Source organism: Camellia sinensis, chromosome 15, assembly GCF_055761805.1.
Source record: "Camellia sinensis isolate YWXY chromosome 15, ASM5576180v1, whole genome shotgun sequence".
Classification (NCBI taxonomy): Eukaryota; Viridiplantae; Streptophyta; class Magnoliopsida; order Ericales; family Theaceae; genus Camellia; species Camellia sinensis.
This window is the reverse complement of record NC_138975.1, coordinates 33,341,061-33,360,001: the sequence shown is the minus strand read 5'-3', so window position 1 is coordinate 33,360,001 and position 18,941 is coordinate 33,341,061. Positions and strand designations below refer to the sequence as shown.

Below are 18,941 nucleotides of genomic sequence, written 5' to 3'. Positions count from 1 at the left end.
ACACCTCCTTGGTGAGGTGTGGCCTCGATGGCCACATTCAAGGAAATGAAGTCGGGAAAATCTGGGTTTCCCTCTCTTGAAGAACATGAGGAACATGAAGAATATGAACATGAGGAAGATGAATGCAAAGACCATAATTTGCTATTACAAAATCTGAGATTTCATGCTAGGAATTCAAAAACGTGGACCTAGGTACCCATATTCAAGGATCTTGTGAGAACAAACACAAAAACATGAATCTTAATGCAAACTTTGGGATCACACAAGACTTTTTCTTCAAGAACACATGAACACTATTTTCTCTTTCTAAAACCAACTTTAAATCAATGCATGACGTGCAGAACAGGTTCGATCGTGCAATGCAGCTAGATAAACAATAAAAACAACAAGAGTAAATCGAGAATCTAACCTCAATACACGAATCTAACGGTTTGATCTCTAGAAATCAAGCTCGAAAGCCCACTCCCTCACTCTAAAACTTCTTTTTCTTCCTAGAGCTTCTCTCTCTCTACAAGGCAAAGATATAATAAAAAATGTATATTTTCTGGGTTTGTCGGCTGACTTAACCCTCTGCAGGGGTACGTGGCAACGGCTGGTTGGCTCTACTCAAAAGGTGACTGAGTGAAAAGACTAGACTATGACAAAGTGTACTCAACAAGCTAAGCGGCAAGGGCACTCCGACAAGTAACGACATCGGCTAACAACAAGACTTCGACAAGCAAGGGGCAAGGACCTCGGCTAGAAAGGACAACACTTGGCCTAGATGTACCACACCTCGGTCTAGGTCGTACCAGTCCAGGAGCAAGGTCAGTAGGGTTTAAGGGTAACATCTCGGCCTAGATAATACACATCTCGGCCTCGGCGATGAACACCTCGGTCTAGATAGTGACATCTCGGCCAACATGTCGGAGCGAAGGTGGAGTCAACCAAAGTAAATCCCAAGATGGTCTACGATGCAAGGGGTTCAAAATTGACCTAGGCTCAGGGTGACCTCGGCTAAGCCCACACCGGGCAAGGTACAAAGCATGCTGTAACACTTAAGCGAACAAGGACAAGACTTGAAATGCAAGCTTAACAAGATAGAATCATATGAATGCATATGAGTATGGTTAGGACAATGTGAGGGTTATTACAAAATGAGTCAAACTTCTTGTACCACTGTCTTGGCACTTGTTTGAGGCCTTAGAAACTCTTCTTCAATCTGCAGACTAAGTTTTCTTTCCCTTTGACTTCCAAACCTTCTGGCTGCTCCATGTAAATTTTTTCCTTTAGATCACCATAGAGAAATGCCATCTTTATATCCATCTGTTCAAGTTCTAAATTCAAATTGGCCACTAGTCCCAAAACTTCTCGAATGGATGTCATCTTTACAACTGGAGAAAGGATTTCATCAAAATCAATACCTCTCTTCTACTGAAAACTTTGATAACCAATTGAGCCTTACACTTGACTAGCTCTCTGCTGCCATCTTTCTTCAACTTGAACACCCACTTGTTCTTCAGTGCTTTTCGACCTTGGGGAAGTTTTACCAAATCATAAGGCTGATTTTTCTACAAGGATTGCATCTCTTCTTTCATAGCTTGCTACTAAATACTCATCTCCTTATGATTCTGAGCTTCTTGAAAACCTTCTAGCTCCCCCTCATCAGTAAGCAAAATATACTTAGAAGCAGGGTATTTTGACGACGACTTAGACTCTCTTGTTGATCGTCGTAACTATGGACCAACAGTCTCTGGCGGAGAGGGTTGTGGCTTCCCCTGCTCAACACCTTTTTCTTCTGGATCTTCTTTTTCTGGAAATCCATCTTGCAACTCTACATCATTGGCTGCATGCTACGGTAGCTCTTCTTCATTAGTTGCATGCTGTGATGGTACAGGATTCAGAACAATTTCTGAAATATCCTCAACTTTGGGTTTAGCTGGTTGCCCAAAGTCTTCTGAGGTCTGGCCTTCTTGAAACACCACATCTCGGCTTCGAATAACTTTCTTGTTTTTCGGATCCCATAATCTGTATCCAAACTCTTCATCTCCATAGCCAATAAAAATGCACGAAGTAGCTTTATCATCCAGCTCCTGCTTGTGCTCCTTGGATACATGTGCAAATGCTTTGCACCCAAACACTCTCAAATGAGCGTAAAAAATCTCCCTTCCAGACCATACTTTTTCTGAAATATCAAAATTCAGTGGAACTGATGGTGATTTGTTGATCAAATAGCAAGCAACACGAACAACTTATCCCCAAAATGGCTTTGGCAGCTTTGCCATTTTGAGCATACATCTGACCTTCTCTATAATGGTTCGGTTCATTCTCTCGGCTACATCATTGTGTTGTGGGGTTCCAAGAACAGTCTTCTCATATCGGATGCCGCTAGTAGAACAATAGGCTTCAAACTCCTTTAACGTGTACTCTCCTCTATTGTCTGTTCAGAGACACTTTGGTTTCTACCTGGTCTTCCTTTCCACCATAGCATTGAATGTCTAAAAATGCTGGAACACCTCAGCTTTGGTCTTTAGGACATAAACTCATACCTTCTGTGATGCTTCATCAATAAACGTCAAGAAGTATTTTCTGCCACCCAAAGATTCCACTTCTATGGGACTGCATACATCAGAGTATACTTTGCTTAACAACTTTGATTGTCTTCTGGATGAGGAATAGAAAGCGACTCTATGTTGCTTTCCAAATAAACAGTTGTCACAAGGGTTCAATTTCGCATCTTTGGTAAAAAGAATAAGAGACTTCTTTGCCAGAATCTCTAACCCTTTCTCACTCATGTGACCCAGCCTTTTGTGCCACAAATTTGGTGATGCCTCATCTTCTGCTGCGTTGAGGCTATCTGCATTCACCTCCACATGAGTCTTGTACAGCGTGCTACTTGTCTGTCTTCTAGCTACCACCAGAGATCCTTTTTTTAACTTCCACATGCCTTTGTCAAAGTAGTTCTCATAGTCTTGTCGATCTAAGATTATCCCTGAGATAAGATTAAGGCGTAAATCGGAAACATGCCTGACATCTTTCAACATCATTGTGCACCTAACTTTGGTTTGGATGCGAACATCGTCGATCCCCACAATCTTCGAAAAACTGGAGTTGCCCATCTTTACTGTACCAAAATCACCAGCATGGTACGTACTAAAGAACTCCTTACGAGGTGTGGCATGGTAAAAAGCTGTTGTGTCTACCACCCACTCGGTGTCGCTGTCTGAAATGTGGAGGCATTTTTCTTCTTCAATAGAGAATAATGCAATATCCTCTAAGATAATAACTGCAGTGTTCCCATCTTCGGTCTTTGACTGTTTATTTCCTTGTTTTTGTTCTCCCTTCAAGGCATAGCAATATTTCTTTATGTAACCCTCCTAGCCACAATGGTAACACTTGAACTTTGGTCACCTCGTACCTTCTCTGGATTTCCCTCTGTCGTGAGATCTTCCTCTGCTACATGCTCTACTTTTGCTTCTTCCCCTACCTCTGCCTCGACCTTTATTTTCTGTAACAAGTTCATGGGATTGATCTCTACCTATGTCTTTCTTTCTTGCCTGTTCACTAAATAGCGCATCTGTAACCATGTTCATGGTCAGTTTTCCTTCTGGGGTAGAGTTGCTAAGGGACAACACCGTCTCCTAACTGTTTGGCAAAGAACTGAGCAGCAATAGGGCTTGCATCTCATTATCTAACTCCATTTTGACAGTTGCCAGTTGGTTCATCAGTTTTTGAAACTCACTGGTGTGTTCAAAAACAGAGATACTGCCTTTTAGCTTCAAATTTACAAGTCTTCTCATTAGGAGGGCTTTGTTCCGAGCAGTCTTCAACTGGTACATGCCTTCTAACTTCGTCTAGAGAGCATAGACATCAGTTTCCTGGGCGACATGGTGGAAGACACTGTGACCGATCCATTGTTTGATTTGGCCAATGGTTTTTCGATTCTTCCGTTTCCAGTCTTTGTTGTTTTCCGTTGCTGGTTTGACTCCATTAAGCTCAATGGGGTTAAACAAACCTCAGCAATACAGGACATCCTCTATTTTGAGCTTCTAGATTGCATAGTTAGAAGCATTCAGCTTGATCATAGATCACGAAGTTGATGTTGATTCCTTCATTAATAATTGTCTCTACAGAAAATGATCTCTTTCTGAGAAATCAAACTTCGCTGTTGAGTCCGGAATGATCAAATTGGCCGAAAAAACACTTCGGATTGCCAAAATAAAAACTACAAATTTTTGAAATCTTCTTTGCAAAATTTGACCATACAGATGTGTTCGAAATATTTCAAATAGTTGGAATCCACTATTGGATCGTCAAAAACAGACTCAGAATGGCTCAGATCAAGCCAAAACAGGTTGAACGGTTCAGATTGGTGAAATCTGGTGCAACTGAGAAGCACCGGATTATTTCTTCGGCTCGGCTGGCGTCAAGATGACGTTAGTGGCTTGGCGCTGGCGGCGCAGCTTAGTCAGCGGCTCGGTTTGGTCAATGAGCTCGGCCCTGGTCAATAGCTCAAGCCAACGAGTCAGAGCGTGGGTTGAATCGCGGGTCAGCCCGATGACATCATCACCACGGGCACTTCCACTCGTCTTTTCCCTGGTTTCGCGTGTGAAGCACGTGCTCCCAGTCACCGATGAGTGGGAACGGCGTTAGTGGTGTGTGCAGCCTCCTCCGATCTCTGTTTTTTATGCGGTTTTTTCTTGTGTGCTCGTTTCATCAAGAGCTTCCACCTGGTGTGATCAAAAGTGGATTTTGGCCACTTTGATTTTTGGGCAATTCTGAAAAACGCACTCTGTTTTTCTGAAAAAGACACAACTCGGCTCTAACACCATTTTGTTAGGCTTAGGGACACCAAGGAAATAATCAACAAGCAATCACATACACAAATGAGACACAAATATTTACGTGGTTCGACTCAATGCCTACGTCCACAGACAGAAATGAGAATTTTTCCAAAACAGAGCACATACAAAATAGGGGAGGAGAAACACTCTCACTCAACTCACAACTCTCTATCTCTCAAATTTCTGATGATACAATTCACCCTCTCCCTCTCGCTTCTATTTATACACAAAGATGAGAGAGAGAGAGAGAGAGACAGAGAGACAAACCCACCAAAATTTCTATCCTCTGTTGGTGAGAGTCAACAATGGCAACAACGTGAAGAGAAAGGAAAGATGCCCAGCTCAGACTTCCTTCACTTGTGGTGGAAGTCGTCATACGCCACTTTTTGCTCTGCATGCATGTGAGTTGGAACTAACATTAAAATCATGGAATCAATCTGAATCAAATCGTTTAAATGTGGTTCGATTTGATTTGGAACCACAATTTCATAGAATTTGTTCACAAGAAAAATCATAAAACATTTTTAAAAAAATTCAACCTATCATAAATTATAAAAATAATAATAACATTCCCATCAAACAAACTACTCTCATCGTATTCACCAATTACGTAAAAATATAACATTAAGCAAACATTTTTCAACATTAATCTGTCATATTTTTTGAAATATAAACATGCACATTATTCTACCATTAACTAAAACAAACATAATATCTAGTAAATAAACATATGTGGTTTAAGTTATACGATCTGGTTCAGTTAAAATCCGAAATCATGAACTTTATTCAGGACCACCCTGTAGAGGCCGATTCTTCAATTTTTCAAACAAGGACTGAACCACAAATTAAAAAACCAAACCAAACCTACCAAATTAGTCTGGACCGGTTCAATTTGCAAATTTTGTTTCCTCGCTCAGCCCTAGTTGTGCTGCCGATAACAACCTTTTATACAAATTCAGGTCAAATTTTACTCATATCTTTTGAATTTCGTGGTTGATTGGTTCTTAATTAGCATTTTAATTTTTTTATTTCCGGGGGAAAAAAAAAAGAAAAAGAAGTTATCTATGCCTTAATTGTATTTGATTCTGCATAGAAAATGAGACAAACCTTAATGTTAGTCTTCCCATAAACTATATAACTGGACAATTGTAAACAATTCTGCCGTAAATCATCTTGTCCCATTACTATAGTTTAAGCAAATAATTTCAAGTATGACTTTCTTTAGGCAGATAAATTATAAGTTTACTCAATTGAAACTTACTGAATCATCACCTCGAATTTCATGCCTCCTGAAAATTAAATTTTTTCTAATCATTTTATTCAACAAGAAGCCACAAAAGTCTTGAAAGTCGAAAGTAGCAGGTATAAAATGAGTTGCGTTACATGTTGGAGAGGGAAACAACAAAGCAATTGGGATGGGTTGACTACAATCTCAAGTCTGAAAGAGGTATTTGGAAATTAAGGATTTTACGGATACAAAATAAATCACATAACTAATTGTAAAATACTCATTTATGTAAGCCTAATAGCAGTTGTGTCTAAAGTACAATCGTTAATATTTCAGTTCAAATTGACAGCATGGGAACTTCAGGCACTATAATTCAATTTTTAGTTTCAAAATCAAGTTTTAATACATTAAATGTTAACACAACATGAACAGGTACGAACATGACAATAACACAAAAAGTAAATCAATTGAGTTATTATTGAAAAAATTCCGCCACAAATCCTAGATGACACAACATGAATGTGATTAACACAACATGATTTCCACCCTTTACTTTCGCCACAAGTAAATCAGAATAAAAATGGCATGAATCTAGAGGGACAAAAGCACCAGTGGGACTGTATAAAGGTATTTGTCTAATTGGTTAGCATGCTCATGAGTAACAACAAATAGGATAATATAAAAGGCTCCTAGCAATATTCCAATTAGCAAATAAAGGAAATGAAACTAAATTATCAATAATCACTACTACGAAAATAGTTAAAGATCACACTTTGACAAAAAAAAAATCTCGCTTTTATTGGAAGAGTGATAAAAAAAATTAGATTGATATTTTAATCACACTTAATTTGATTGAGTGTGATAGTATTTATTTTTTGTGTCACTTTTCAATTAAGTGTGATTATATATATATATTTTTTTAATCACACTTTCTAATTAAAGTGTGATTATATATACACTATTACTTTTTAATCACACTTTTTAAACAAGTGTGATTATATATATATATATATATTTTTTAATCACACATTCTAATTAAAGTGTGATTATTTATATATTTTTTAATCACACCTTCTAATTAAAGTGTGATTATATATACACTACTACTTTTTAATCACACTTTTTAAATAAGTGTGATTATATATATATTTTTTAATCACACATTCTAATTAAAGTGTGATTATATATACACTACTACTTTTTAATCACACTTTTTAAAAAAGTGTGATTATATATATATTTTTTAACCACACATTCTAATTGAAGTGTGATTATTTATATATTTCTTAATCACACCTTCTAATTAAAGTGTGATTATATACACACTACTACTTTTTAATCACACTTTTTAAGTAAGTGCGATTATATATATATATTTTAATCGCACATTTTAATTAAAGTGTGATTATATATACATTACTACTTTTTAATCACAATTTTTAAATAAGTGTAATTATATATATATATATATATATATAATCACACTCCCTAAATAAGTGTGATTGTATAAAATATTTCAATTTGATTTTTATATAAAATATACAATTCCTAAATCCGCGCCTCTATTTTGAGTTTTTTTTTTAACCACTCAACACTAGCAACCACCCGCCACCATTTTCCACCACCGTCTTCCGCCACCACCACCACCACCTACCATCCACCCCTCACCACCACCACTCACCACCCACCTGCCACCACCACCCACCACCTGCCTGCCGCCACCACTACCCACCAGCCACCCACCACCCACCACCCACTCGCCACCACCACCGCCACCGCCACCACCACCCACCACTCACCTGCCATCTACCCGTCACTACCCGCCACTACCATCCACCGCCTGCCACCACCACTCACCACCCACCTGCCACCACCTGCCACCACCAGCTACCCACCACCACCAGCCACTTGCCATCCACATGTCGCCACCACCCACCACCCGCCACTACTATCCACCGCCTGCCACCACCACCCGCCACCTACTTGCCACCACCACTCACCACCCACCTACCACCACCACCATCCACCACCTGCCACCACCAGCTATCCACCACCACCAGCCACTTACCACCCACCTGCCACCACCACTACCACCACCACCACCACCCACTCGCTACCACCTACCACCCGCCACCGTCACCCACCCATCACCACTACCACTCGCCACCTACCCGCCACTACCACCACCCACTCGCTACCACCTGCCATTGTCACTCACCCACCCGCCACCAGCGCCCACCCGCCACCCACCTACCACCACCACCCGCCACCACCACCACCACCACCCACTCGCTACCACCCACCACCCGCCACCTACCCGTCACCACCACCCGCCACCACCACCACCACCACCACCACCACCATCACCCACTCACCACCCGCCACTATCACCCACCACCCACCGTCACTACTTTTCACCACCGTCTTCCGCCGCCACTTGCCATTTCTTACTCTTTTTTATATTTTAAATTTTTTAAACATTTTGTTAATTACCAATCATTTTGCCACTCTGCCTCTACGACTATCATTACTACCACCATCACCACCACTCCACTACCACCATTACTACTACCATTACCTCTCATCCACCACCGCTATTCTATCTCCTCTACCACTACCACAACTTCACCATTAATCTCATTCGCTATCACCACTACCACCACTATCACCTCTTATCTACCACCTTCACCACTACTGCCGCTCCCTATCCTCTACCACAAAAAATTAGTTCCTGATTTTTAGTAACAAACAAAAAAAAATGGGTCGCAGAAAAATATTTTTCATTGATGACAAAAAATTAACTTTATTTTAATGGAAAACATTTTTTATTCAAAATGAAAAAATAATAATAATAATTTTTTATTCATTAAAATAAAAATGAAACAAATAAATTTTCAACCTTAATAACTAAAAGAAAACGAAAAATAAAAAAACAAAAATTTCATTAACTATAAAAAAAATTCTCTTCTCTTTCTCTCTCTCACTCATCACTCTTCTATGTCTGTCTGTCTGTCTCTCTTTCTCTCTATGTCTCTCGTCCATCTCTTTTCTCTTTATCTCTCTCTGTCTTTCTCTCGTTTGTATCTTTTCGCTCTTTTTCTCTATTTTTCTTTGTCTATCTCTTTTCACCCATTGTTTCATCTTCTTCTCTCTCTTCTCTTTCTCTCTATTACTCATCACTCTTCTCTCTCTGTCTGTCTGTCCCCTCTCTCTCTGTGTGTCTCTCACTCATTTATCTCTTCTCTCATACCTTTTCTCTCTCTATCTCTTTCGCTTATCTCTCTTCTCTCTATCTCTTTCACTCATCTCTCTTCTCTCTCTGTCTCTCTCGCTCATCTCTCTTCTCTCTGTCTTTTTTTCTGTGTCCCACTCTCTGTCTCTCTCTCACTCATCACTCTTCTCTGTCTGTCTGTCTGTCTCTGTCTCTGTCTCTGTCTCTTTCTCACAAACAGTGATGGGAAAAGTCAAAGCGTCAAACTTCAAAGCTATCCCCCTTTTTTTCATCCATTTTCTTCATCTCTCGCTTCTCTTTCTCGCTCTTACTCATCACTCTTCACTCTTTGTCTATCTGTCTGTCTGTATATTTGTCTCTCTCTCTCTATGTCTCTCACTCATCTATCTCTTCTCTCATCTCTTTTCTTTCTCTGTCTTTGTCATTTATCTCTCTTATCTTATCTCTCTCATCCATCTCTCTTCTCTCTATCTCTCTCATCTCTCATCTTTCTCTATCTTTCTCGCTCATCTCTCTTCTTTCTATCTTTCTCTCTGTCTCTCTCGTTCATCTCTTTTCTCTTTATGTCCCTCTCGTTCATCTCTCTTCTCTTTATCTCTCTCTGTCTCTCTCGTCCATCTCTCTTCTCTCTCTGTCTCTTTTCTGTCTCTCACTCTCTATCTCTTTCTCTTTCTCTCTCTCTTTCTCACTATGTTTGCGTTACTCACTCTCTCCCTCCCGTCTTCTCTATTTACTGAGCTCCCTTTCGATTTATCAATCCACTACAAGAAAATGCACTTTTAGCGACCACTTTGTCTCTCTCTCGCTCATCACTCTATCTCTCTTTCTCTCTCTCTCTCTCTCTCTCTCCTCTATCTGTCTCGCACTCATCTCTCTCTCTCACCACCCACCTCTTCTACCACCTTCACCACTACTGCAAACGCCATTCCACCACCACCACTACTTCCACTGTCGCCACTTCACCTCTATGACTACCATGACTACTACCATCGCCACCACTCCACTACCACTACCACTGCCACCACTGCTACCACTACCACCACCACCACCACCACCACTACTACTACTACTACTACTACTACTACTACTACTACTACTACTACTACTACTACTACTATTACCTCTCATCTACCGCCGCCATTCCGTCTCCCATACCACTGCCATAACTTCATCACTAATCTCCTTCGCCGCCGCCACCACCTCTTATCCACCACCTTCACCACTACTGTCGCTCCCTCTCCTGTACTACAAAAAATTTGTTTGATTATGATTTTTTAATAAAGTGTTGAATTGAGTTTTGAATTGTATATGGAATTGAGTTTTGAAAGTTTGATGTGACATGTGAAATAAGAAATTTTGTTTGGCGATGAGTTTTCAAAACTTAATTCAACCTATAATTGATAATCAAACACACAACTCATAACTCGATATCCGTATTTTTGATCAACAGTCATAACCAAACTATTTTTAAAATACTCAAATAAAAAAATATTTTTTTTTTCAATTAATTGTTTTTAAGTAATTTTTTTTGAATATTTTTTTTTCAAATCATTTTTTTTCAAACAACTTCTATGTCAATTATTTTCTGTCAATTAATTTTTTAAACCTGTATAAATATTAGAAATATTTAAAAAATTAAAATATTAAAAATATTTTAAAAATTAAATATTAAAAATATTCCAAAAATCAAAATATTAAAAATATTCCGAAAATCTAAACCAAACAAAACCTAAAGTTCCCCCCCTTTTTTTCCCGTCTTTCCCCCTTTTTTTTCATTTCCTTTCAAGTTTGTAGAGCCTAAGTTTCGAAACAACATTGTCTCTCTCTCTCTCTCTCTCTCTCTCTCTCTCTCTCTCTCACTCGCGGAGGCGAGCGGCGATTGGCGATCTCACTACTTTTTTGTACTTGGGTTTGATCTTTAATCCTTATATAAATTCCTTTAATCCTTTTTCACTGTTCTGTAGCTAATCTCACTACTTCACTGTTCTTGAGTTTGATCTAATATCTGGTGTTCCTGGAGTGACGAAGACAGAGAGGTTGGGTACACTCAGGGCTATCTTCACAACCCTAGCTACAATGATGTCTGTTCTGGGACCACGAATCACTCGGAGGTCGTTAGGGTTCAGTATGATCCCAAGGAGTGTAGTTACGAGTCCTTGCTTGATGTTTTTTGGGCCAGACACGACCCTACTTCGCTTAATCGTCAGGTGGGTATGTTTAATTTTGGGTTTTAATCGATGAATTTGTGATTTGGTTGTTGAATTTTGATGGGTTTTGGTTGAATTGCTATGAAATTGAGTTGAATTGGTGTTTGATTCTTGTATCTCTGCTTATATGGTGAATTGGCGATTGTTTCGTGGGTGAACACACACGCTCAAATTAATGGCTTATTGGTTTCCCAATTGTTAGGATAAGGATTATTCATTGTATTTTGTAGCTAGATGCTTGAATTTTGGGGGCTTTTGATAGACAATGACAGGGTTTGATTTTTTTATGGCTTTTTGTTGATTTCATATGGAGAAAGAGTATTTTTTTAAGGACTTGGTTGAACTCAGTGCATGTGTTCATTATTGATTTCATATGGAGAAAGAGTGAGTTTTTAACGACTTGGTTGTCCTCGGTTCGTGAGTGTTCACTATTGGCTTCAGGCATGAACGATGACCTCCCGTTTGGCACTAATATTGCTTCATATTTAGTTATTGATTTGTCATTGAAATCTATGGGTTTTGTTTTTTTTATTATATATAATTATTAGTCACAATTGGGTTTGTGTAATTGTTATTGTTAATCCTCAAGAAATGGATAAGAGAAGATTTTATTTATTTATTTTCATTTTCTTTTCCCAAGATCCAAACACTGTATGTTTGGCTAAATGGGTTTTTAAGATTTTGATTCTATTGCTGTATAGAATGCTTGAAAAGAGGAGTTTGAGCTATATAGATGGCCCAGTTCCAGTGCCTCTAGACGATTCATTCCTGGTGGAAAACGTACAAAGGATCTGCGTTTGTGACACGGGTTCGTGTTTATTTTGTACAAATTTTAGGGTATCTGTTTGTTCTTGTTTTTGGGATCTGACATTTCATTGTTGGTTGTTGTAGATGAATGGGTGGAGAACCATGATATTCTTCTCTTCTGGCAAGTCAAACCCAGTGTGCATGTGTTCCAGGTGATCTGTTTTTCTTATAGTGTATTGAGTGTAATTATTTAAAAAAAAAAAATCCATTTAGGATGTGGAAATAGCATTGATTCTTTCAACATGGTGGATCTCTCTATGAAACATAGACACGGATACATGATGGGGATAAGGGTATGACTCGATAGGAATACGTTGATATGAAGAATTCTAAAAAAAGTCAGGAAAAATGTAGTGTACATGTTAGGTATTTGGAAATTATGAAGAAAAATGTAGTGTACATGTTAGGTATTTGCTTGGCAACTTTTTACTTTTTGTATCAAGACTTATCTTGAGGGAGGAGGAAGGGTCTTGATTGTGACAAAACTCGAAACATACCTCATATGTGCAAATTAAACAATCCCTTAGGTTATTTTTACCAAATGAGGTCAGAATATGATTAATCTAAATCTGTGATTTGCTCATCAAAAAAATTAATGGTGAAGGTAAATTTAGTATCGAATCAAAACTTTCGACTCTGTTAATTGAGAAATCGAAATAAATCATTTGCTATTGTTTAATTTTGTTGATTTGATGTAGATGAGAGGTTTAAGTGATATTTTAAAAAGTTTTATAAAGACTTGTGGAATCCACTGGAGAATAAAGTGAAGAACAAAAACATAAAAAGCTACTCTAAAAAATGCATCTCTTCTTAATTTTTATTGCAAAACATGTATTATTATTAATCTTCAAATACTGTTTGTACTAAATTGACGGACCAATGATTGGGTGCCACGTGTGCATGTAACAAAAAATGTGTAATTTTAGCAGAATCTTTGGTGACAAATTTTGGGAAGAAGGTTACAATGATGGAATTCTAATTTGACCAAATCCCAAGGGCTTAGCGACAAGAGCATGTGTCTCCTTCTCTTTCCTTTAATGATATATGCAGATATATATATATATATATCTAATAAAACAGGACTGGTTTTGAAAATGTGTTCAAATGTGTAAGAGATACAATTCATTTGAGACTAGCATAATTAAGTTACATAACATGCTGTGAGACTAGCAAGGCCTGTATGAGATTAGCTTTTAAACTTAAGAATAGAATGTAATTATTTTTGAATTTGAGATACTTCTACTTATCTTAGAGTAGTGCTATTGTATATCATTTTCCTTTATCTTATTGTTGGATTCCCTCTTCTTTAAAAAATAAATAAAAAAACAAAAAAACAAAAGTCAGTTTTGACACTATATCAATGTGTACTGCAGCCATAATATGGGATCATGTACTAAGTTTCATCTTCCAATGATTAGCGTAATTGAACTAATTCATACAAAAATATGTGGCCATAGTTGTGCATTATAGTTTTAGGAAAGAGGCGCAAGCATGTTATGACAATTGAAATTGGGTTAGTTTCTCGATCTCTTTTATAGCAGTTAATATTTTAGGAGTTAAGTTACAATGTAAGTCAACGTCTCTTCATAAACTCAAACCTAATGAGTTTCTTGATCTCTTTTTTTGCCATGTAATGAGTTTCCTCCAAATATTGTTCTTTTTTTAATCAACAATGGGGAGCCCGAGAGACCATTGATAGTCCATGTTGGACGACTAGGAGTTGAGAAGAGTTTGGATTTACTCAAAAGGTAAGCACACTGTCAGTATTTTTTCCTTTTCACTCAATTCTCGTGATCTTTGTGATTTCCTGTTTTGCTCGTATCATGAATGATATTGAAGAACTGATGAAGAATTTTTCGTTTGGGTTGGCTAAGCACACTGTCAGAATTTTTTGTAATTGTATAAATTTACAGGCAATTTCCAACAACGAAAAAATAATTGAAAAATGAAATAAAAAATTGCCATTTTTAGACATGGGTATTTTGTAGTAAGTGATGCTGCTGCTTGGATTTTGTACAAGGTACCTGAAAAGGTTGTGTCAAAGCCTTGCTCACATGGTGTTTGATTTTTGTTCTGTCTAAGATTTTTGACAAGCTTTATGTGATTTGAGCTGCTAGTAATTTGGTATTTATTTTCTGAATTTCATATGCTAGGCAATCAACATATTTATTTACATGGTATTTTCTTAATTATGTCTATTAGATTGAAGAAGATAGTCACTGAATTCTTTTAGCAAGTGGTTTTCAAGGATTTTGCTTGTAGTGTTGTAAATGGAAAAAACACTTGTGGACCGAAGATGCTGATGAGCAAATTGCGAATAATCAGCCGGGCTGCGTGCGGGGTGTCCTTCATGCTCTTGACTATCATCACTGGCATTACAATGTTAAGAAGCTGCTACCCCACAAGAAGCATAATGGACCAAGACATGTGAAAGGTAAGCAATATGAATTTGCACTGTGCTTTCTTCTTCTTGGTGACTATGGATGACATACAGGGTTAGAAGTCCAAACTTGGTGCTCTATTTACTATTTTGGTCTTTGTAGAACCTTTGAGTGTACACACAATGCTTGTGCAAAGATACATAGTTTATGAACGAAGATGATGAATAGAGTTTTAAATTTCTAAATCAGTTTCACATGACAATTTTTAAACTTACCAATTGTTGTAGGCATTTTTGAAAAATCAAATAGGCGTGACAGAGAAAGTGTTCACATCAACCGACTTATACACTTTATATAATAATATAGTATAGATAGTGTATACATATATACATATGCCAATCAAAAGACATAGAAGTACTTACATGAATGTATATGCGTGAAGATGTGTATATAAATCTTTTATGTTATTGTAACCATCATGTCGTCATTTTGTTCAGGGTTAGGGGGGTACTCATATTTGTTGGAACCTTGGTGGTGGGCTGGGATGATAACTAGTAAGTACCATTAATTTGTTCTGCTTGGCTTCAAAGCTCCTCGTTGTTGTTGTTTTGTAATTTTTTTTTTCCCTGTATTTTTTTGCTTTGTGCTATTTTGAATCTTTCAGTTAAAAGATTGCAGTGTTAGGACATAAAGTTAATCTTTTGCTTTAAAAGATACATCAGAATGTTCTCTCTTACAGCATGAAAAATATTGTTCATGCTTTATATTTGGCCTACCTACCAACCTAAATCTTTTGAATTTGGGTGTTTATAATATGGGTGGTCCTTTATTGACAACTTGTGCATCAATATTTTTTAATCTTAGATTTTTCTGGGCAGTCCACTAAATTGTGTATTTATTTGTTGATTTGTGTTTAGAAAAAATTGATTGGTGTGGAAGTTGAAAATTTTCTCTCAATTATTGCTTTTCCACAACTGTGGCAACAAGTTTTGTTGATTAGGTGTGCTCTCATTTTCATTTTATTTTTGAACAGGGTGTTAGGAATATTAATTAGTGTCAACAACATATATATACACATAATCCTCGTTTTAATGATGCAATTGGGAGTTTCTAAACCCACCACATACCCGCCATGTTCATCTCTGCACCTATATTCACAAATTTTTCTTCGTAACATACAAGATATACAATGCATATAGTGAGTGTAGAGAGAAAATAAGCGAGTGTATTTAGAAGCTCCAATAAATTCTTTTCATAAATGCAGCCTCTACTTCTCCAAAACCTGCTGCGGCTGGTGATAGTAACTGCAATGTATGTACTCTCCCCCCTTCTCACCCCCCTCCCCAAAAAAAATGGAGTAAATTCTTGAGTTCTTATTTATTTATGGTTACCTAGAATTATGGTTCAACAGTAATAATAATATACCTTCACAAAAAGATCGTACACAAGTTGTATTGAGATTTATCATTTTTAAATACTGTGCTTATTAGTGACCTCCTAATTACAATGTCATTGACACTGAGCTGCTATGGCATCTAATTGTTAACAGGGAAGTTACTTCCAAAAGGATTAAGATCAAGCAGAAATGATTAATGTTCCTATTTTGGTTTGTTGAATTAACTTTTTAGTTTATTCATATGCATCAACGGTTTCTGGATTAATTTGTGTTTTTATTTTTCAGGTCAGAAATTTTTTGGAGAGATGCAAAATATGGTTCAAGAATTAAAGAACTTAGTTTTTTTTAAGTTTTTTCATTTTTAAATATATGTAAGCACAGTTAATTTTTTTTTATTTAATTCCTTTGTATATACTTTTGAATATTTAATTTTCATTTATGAAATATATGACGTTATTCTATTCAATATGTAGTTATGATTCAAAATATAGTATATAGTGTGTATTACATTCTTCAAATGTGCATACAAAAATAATATTGATTATTTTTCAAATATGTCGAATCCTTTTTTTATTACAAATTTTATTAGTTATTAATCACACTTAAAAGGTGTGATCTAAATGTTATTAATCACACTTTCAAAGATCACACTTAAAAGGTGTGATCTAAATGCTATTAATCACACTTAAAAAGTGTGATTAAAAATGACCCTTTTTAATCACACTTTCAAAGATCACACTTAAAAAGTGTGATCTAAATATTTTTAATCACACTTAAAAGGTGTGATCTAAATGTTATTAAGCACACTTAAAAAGTGTGATTAAAAATGACCATTTTTAATCACACTCCCAAAGATCACACATTAATAAAACTTAAAAAGTGTGATTAAATAACATACATCACACTAAAAAAGTGTGATCTTTATATGTTTTTGTAGTAGTGAATGGTTACTAATTCACTGTTCTTCATTCATAAGCAACACAAAGCTAGTACTATTGCAACATTTGCCATACTGGTCCATGGAAACAAACAATAGCTAACAATACAAAAGGCCTAATAGCTTGTAAAAAGTATGCAAAAGAATAGCTATTACACAACATCTGCCATACTTTCCATGGAAACAAATCATAGCTAATTAAATATAAAGTTTTAATAGCTTGTGAAGAGTATCAGAAACAAAATAATAACTAGCATACATACCTCCCTCAATCAGATAGAACCACCTTTGTCGCTAGTATGGGTTGATGTAAAGAAGAGTAGCAAATCCAAACAAGAAAGTGATGTATGTTCCAACAAAACTTGCATAAAATACAACTGGATCAATATCATACCATTTCCCCTCTATTTCATCTGAAGATGATGTTGTTGGCTATGGCAAGTAAGAAAGGGTTGTGCAATTTTTCTCCAATGGCGGTCCACAAAGAAATGGATTTCCTTCATAACTTCTTGATTCAAAAGTCCCAAATTGTACTATCCCATCTTGTATTTTAACCGATAAATTGTTGATACCCAAGTGAGAATTTGAAGATCCAAAAAAATCAAGCTTTGTGAAATATACCCAAATCAAGTTTCTGAACATTCTAAGCATATCATCACAAACCCAGGAAAAAAAAATTAAAAAACTCTGAAACTTTTTTTAATGGCTTTGTGTATAGGGCAGCCATTAAAGACAGAGGAAAGTGGAGGAACAGAGAGGAGAGAACAGAAAGGAAGATGAAAGGTTGGAAAGTGAAAGTGTTGAATATCATGTTCATGACATGAGAAAAAGAGCCAAACTTGCGATAAACACATCCAGAAGTTGTTCCTGCAAATCACAATAAGAAAACCAAAAATATATATATATATTCCATGAAAGATAAAGTTAGTTCCATGGAGTGTTTGTTTGGATCTTCAATTTCTGGGTTTATTTATTTATTTTTTTTAACAAAGTTAAGATCAAAACAGTGCAAGAGTATTTCCAGAACCGAACTTGCAGGACCAGAGCTTCAAGTCATTGTTTGAGAAAGAGAGGACCGTTTGCTTTTTTCAGAAAAAAGAAAAGAGACGCACAACACAGTGTGGTCCACAAATTCCGTCCTCACTAAGTCGGGGGGTTGTCGCTGGGAATCGGGATGCTCTCCTTACTCTCTCCCATTGCCATTTTACTTGTTAGGTTATTGGGCTCACTTTTGGGTTCAATTTCAATGATTCGAACTGTTTACATTTTAAAATTTATTGAATATATGATACCTGTAAAAAATCAAATTGATCAGATATTAGAAAGCATGTGTTCAGAAAACTGTTTATTAAATTTTTTAAAAAAATAGCTTTTAATTCGATGATCCGAACACGTAGTTTCTGATATTCGATTAACTTGATATTTTACAAGTATGATATACTCAACAAATTTTAAAATGTAAATGGTTTAAATTATTGAAATTGGGCGCAAAAGTGGGCTCAATGACCCAACAAGTAAGGAGGTAAGGAGAGAGAATAAGGAGAGGACCCTACGTCTTTGTGCGGGCCCTTTTGTGTGGATGTAGTGGGATTGGAGCCTAAATTCTGAAATTTGAGAAGGAATTACATGTAAGTGGAGTTAGGGAAAAAAATTATCAATATATAGAGAAATTACATGTAAGTGGGAGTAGGGAAAGGTGGGAGTTGGAAAAAAAATTATCAACAAATCAAGGAATTACATGCAGGTGGGAGTTGGGAAAAAAAATTATTAGCACATGGAGGGGTGCAAATGACACTTGCACTCTCACAGCCTTTCATTTGCATCCCACTACAGACATATTTGCACCCTCATGTGTGTAATTTTTTCTCCCAACTCCCTACTGCATATAATTCACCCTATTTTTTCTGTGGATCAATCGTTTTTCTTTACA

The 18,941-nt window shown here is 36.8% G+C and overlaps 1 long non-coding RNA gene across 1 annotated transcript; it reads left to right on the top strand.

Moving 5' to 3' along the window:
- The first annotated feature begins 14,579 nt into the window (after window positions 1–14,579).
- Window positions 14,580–16,598, top strand: LOC145813631 (uncharacterized). The gene is made up of 3 exons (XR_014356821.1): window positions 14,580–14,731; window positions 15,176–15,232; window positions 16,360–16,598. It is a non-coding gene; the product is annotated as an uncharacterized LOC145813631 (long non-coding RNA).
- The last annotated feature ends 2,343 nt before the right edge of the window (window positions 16,599–18,941 follow it).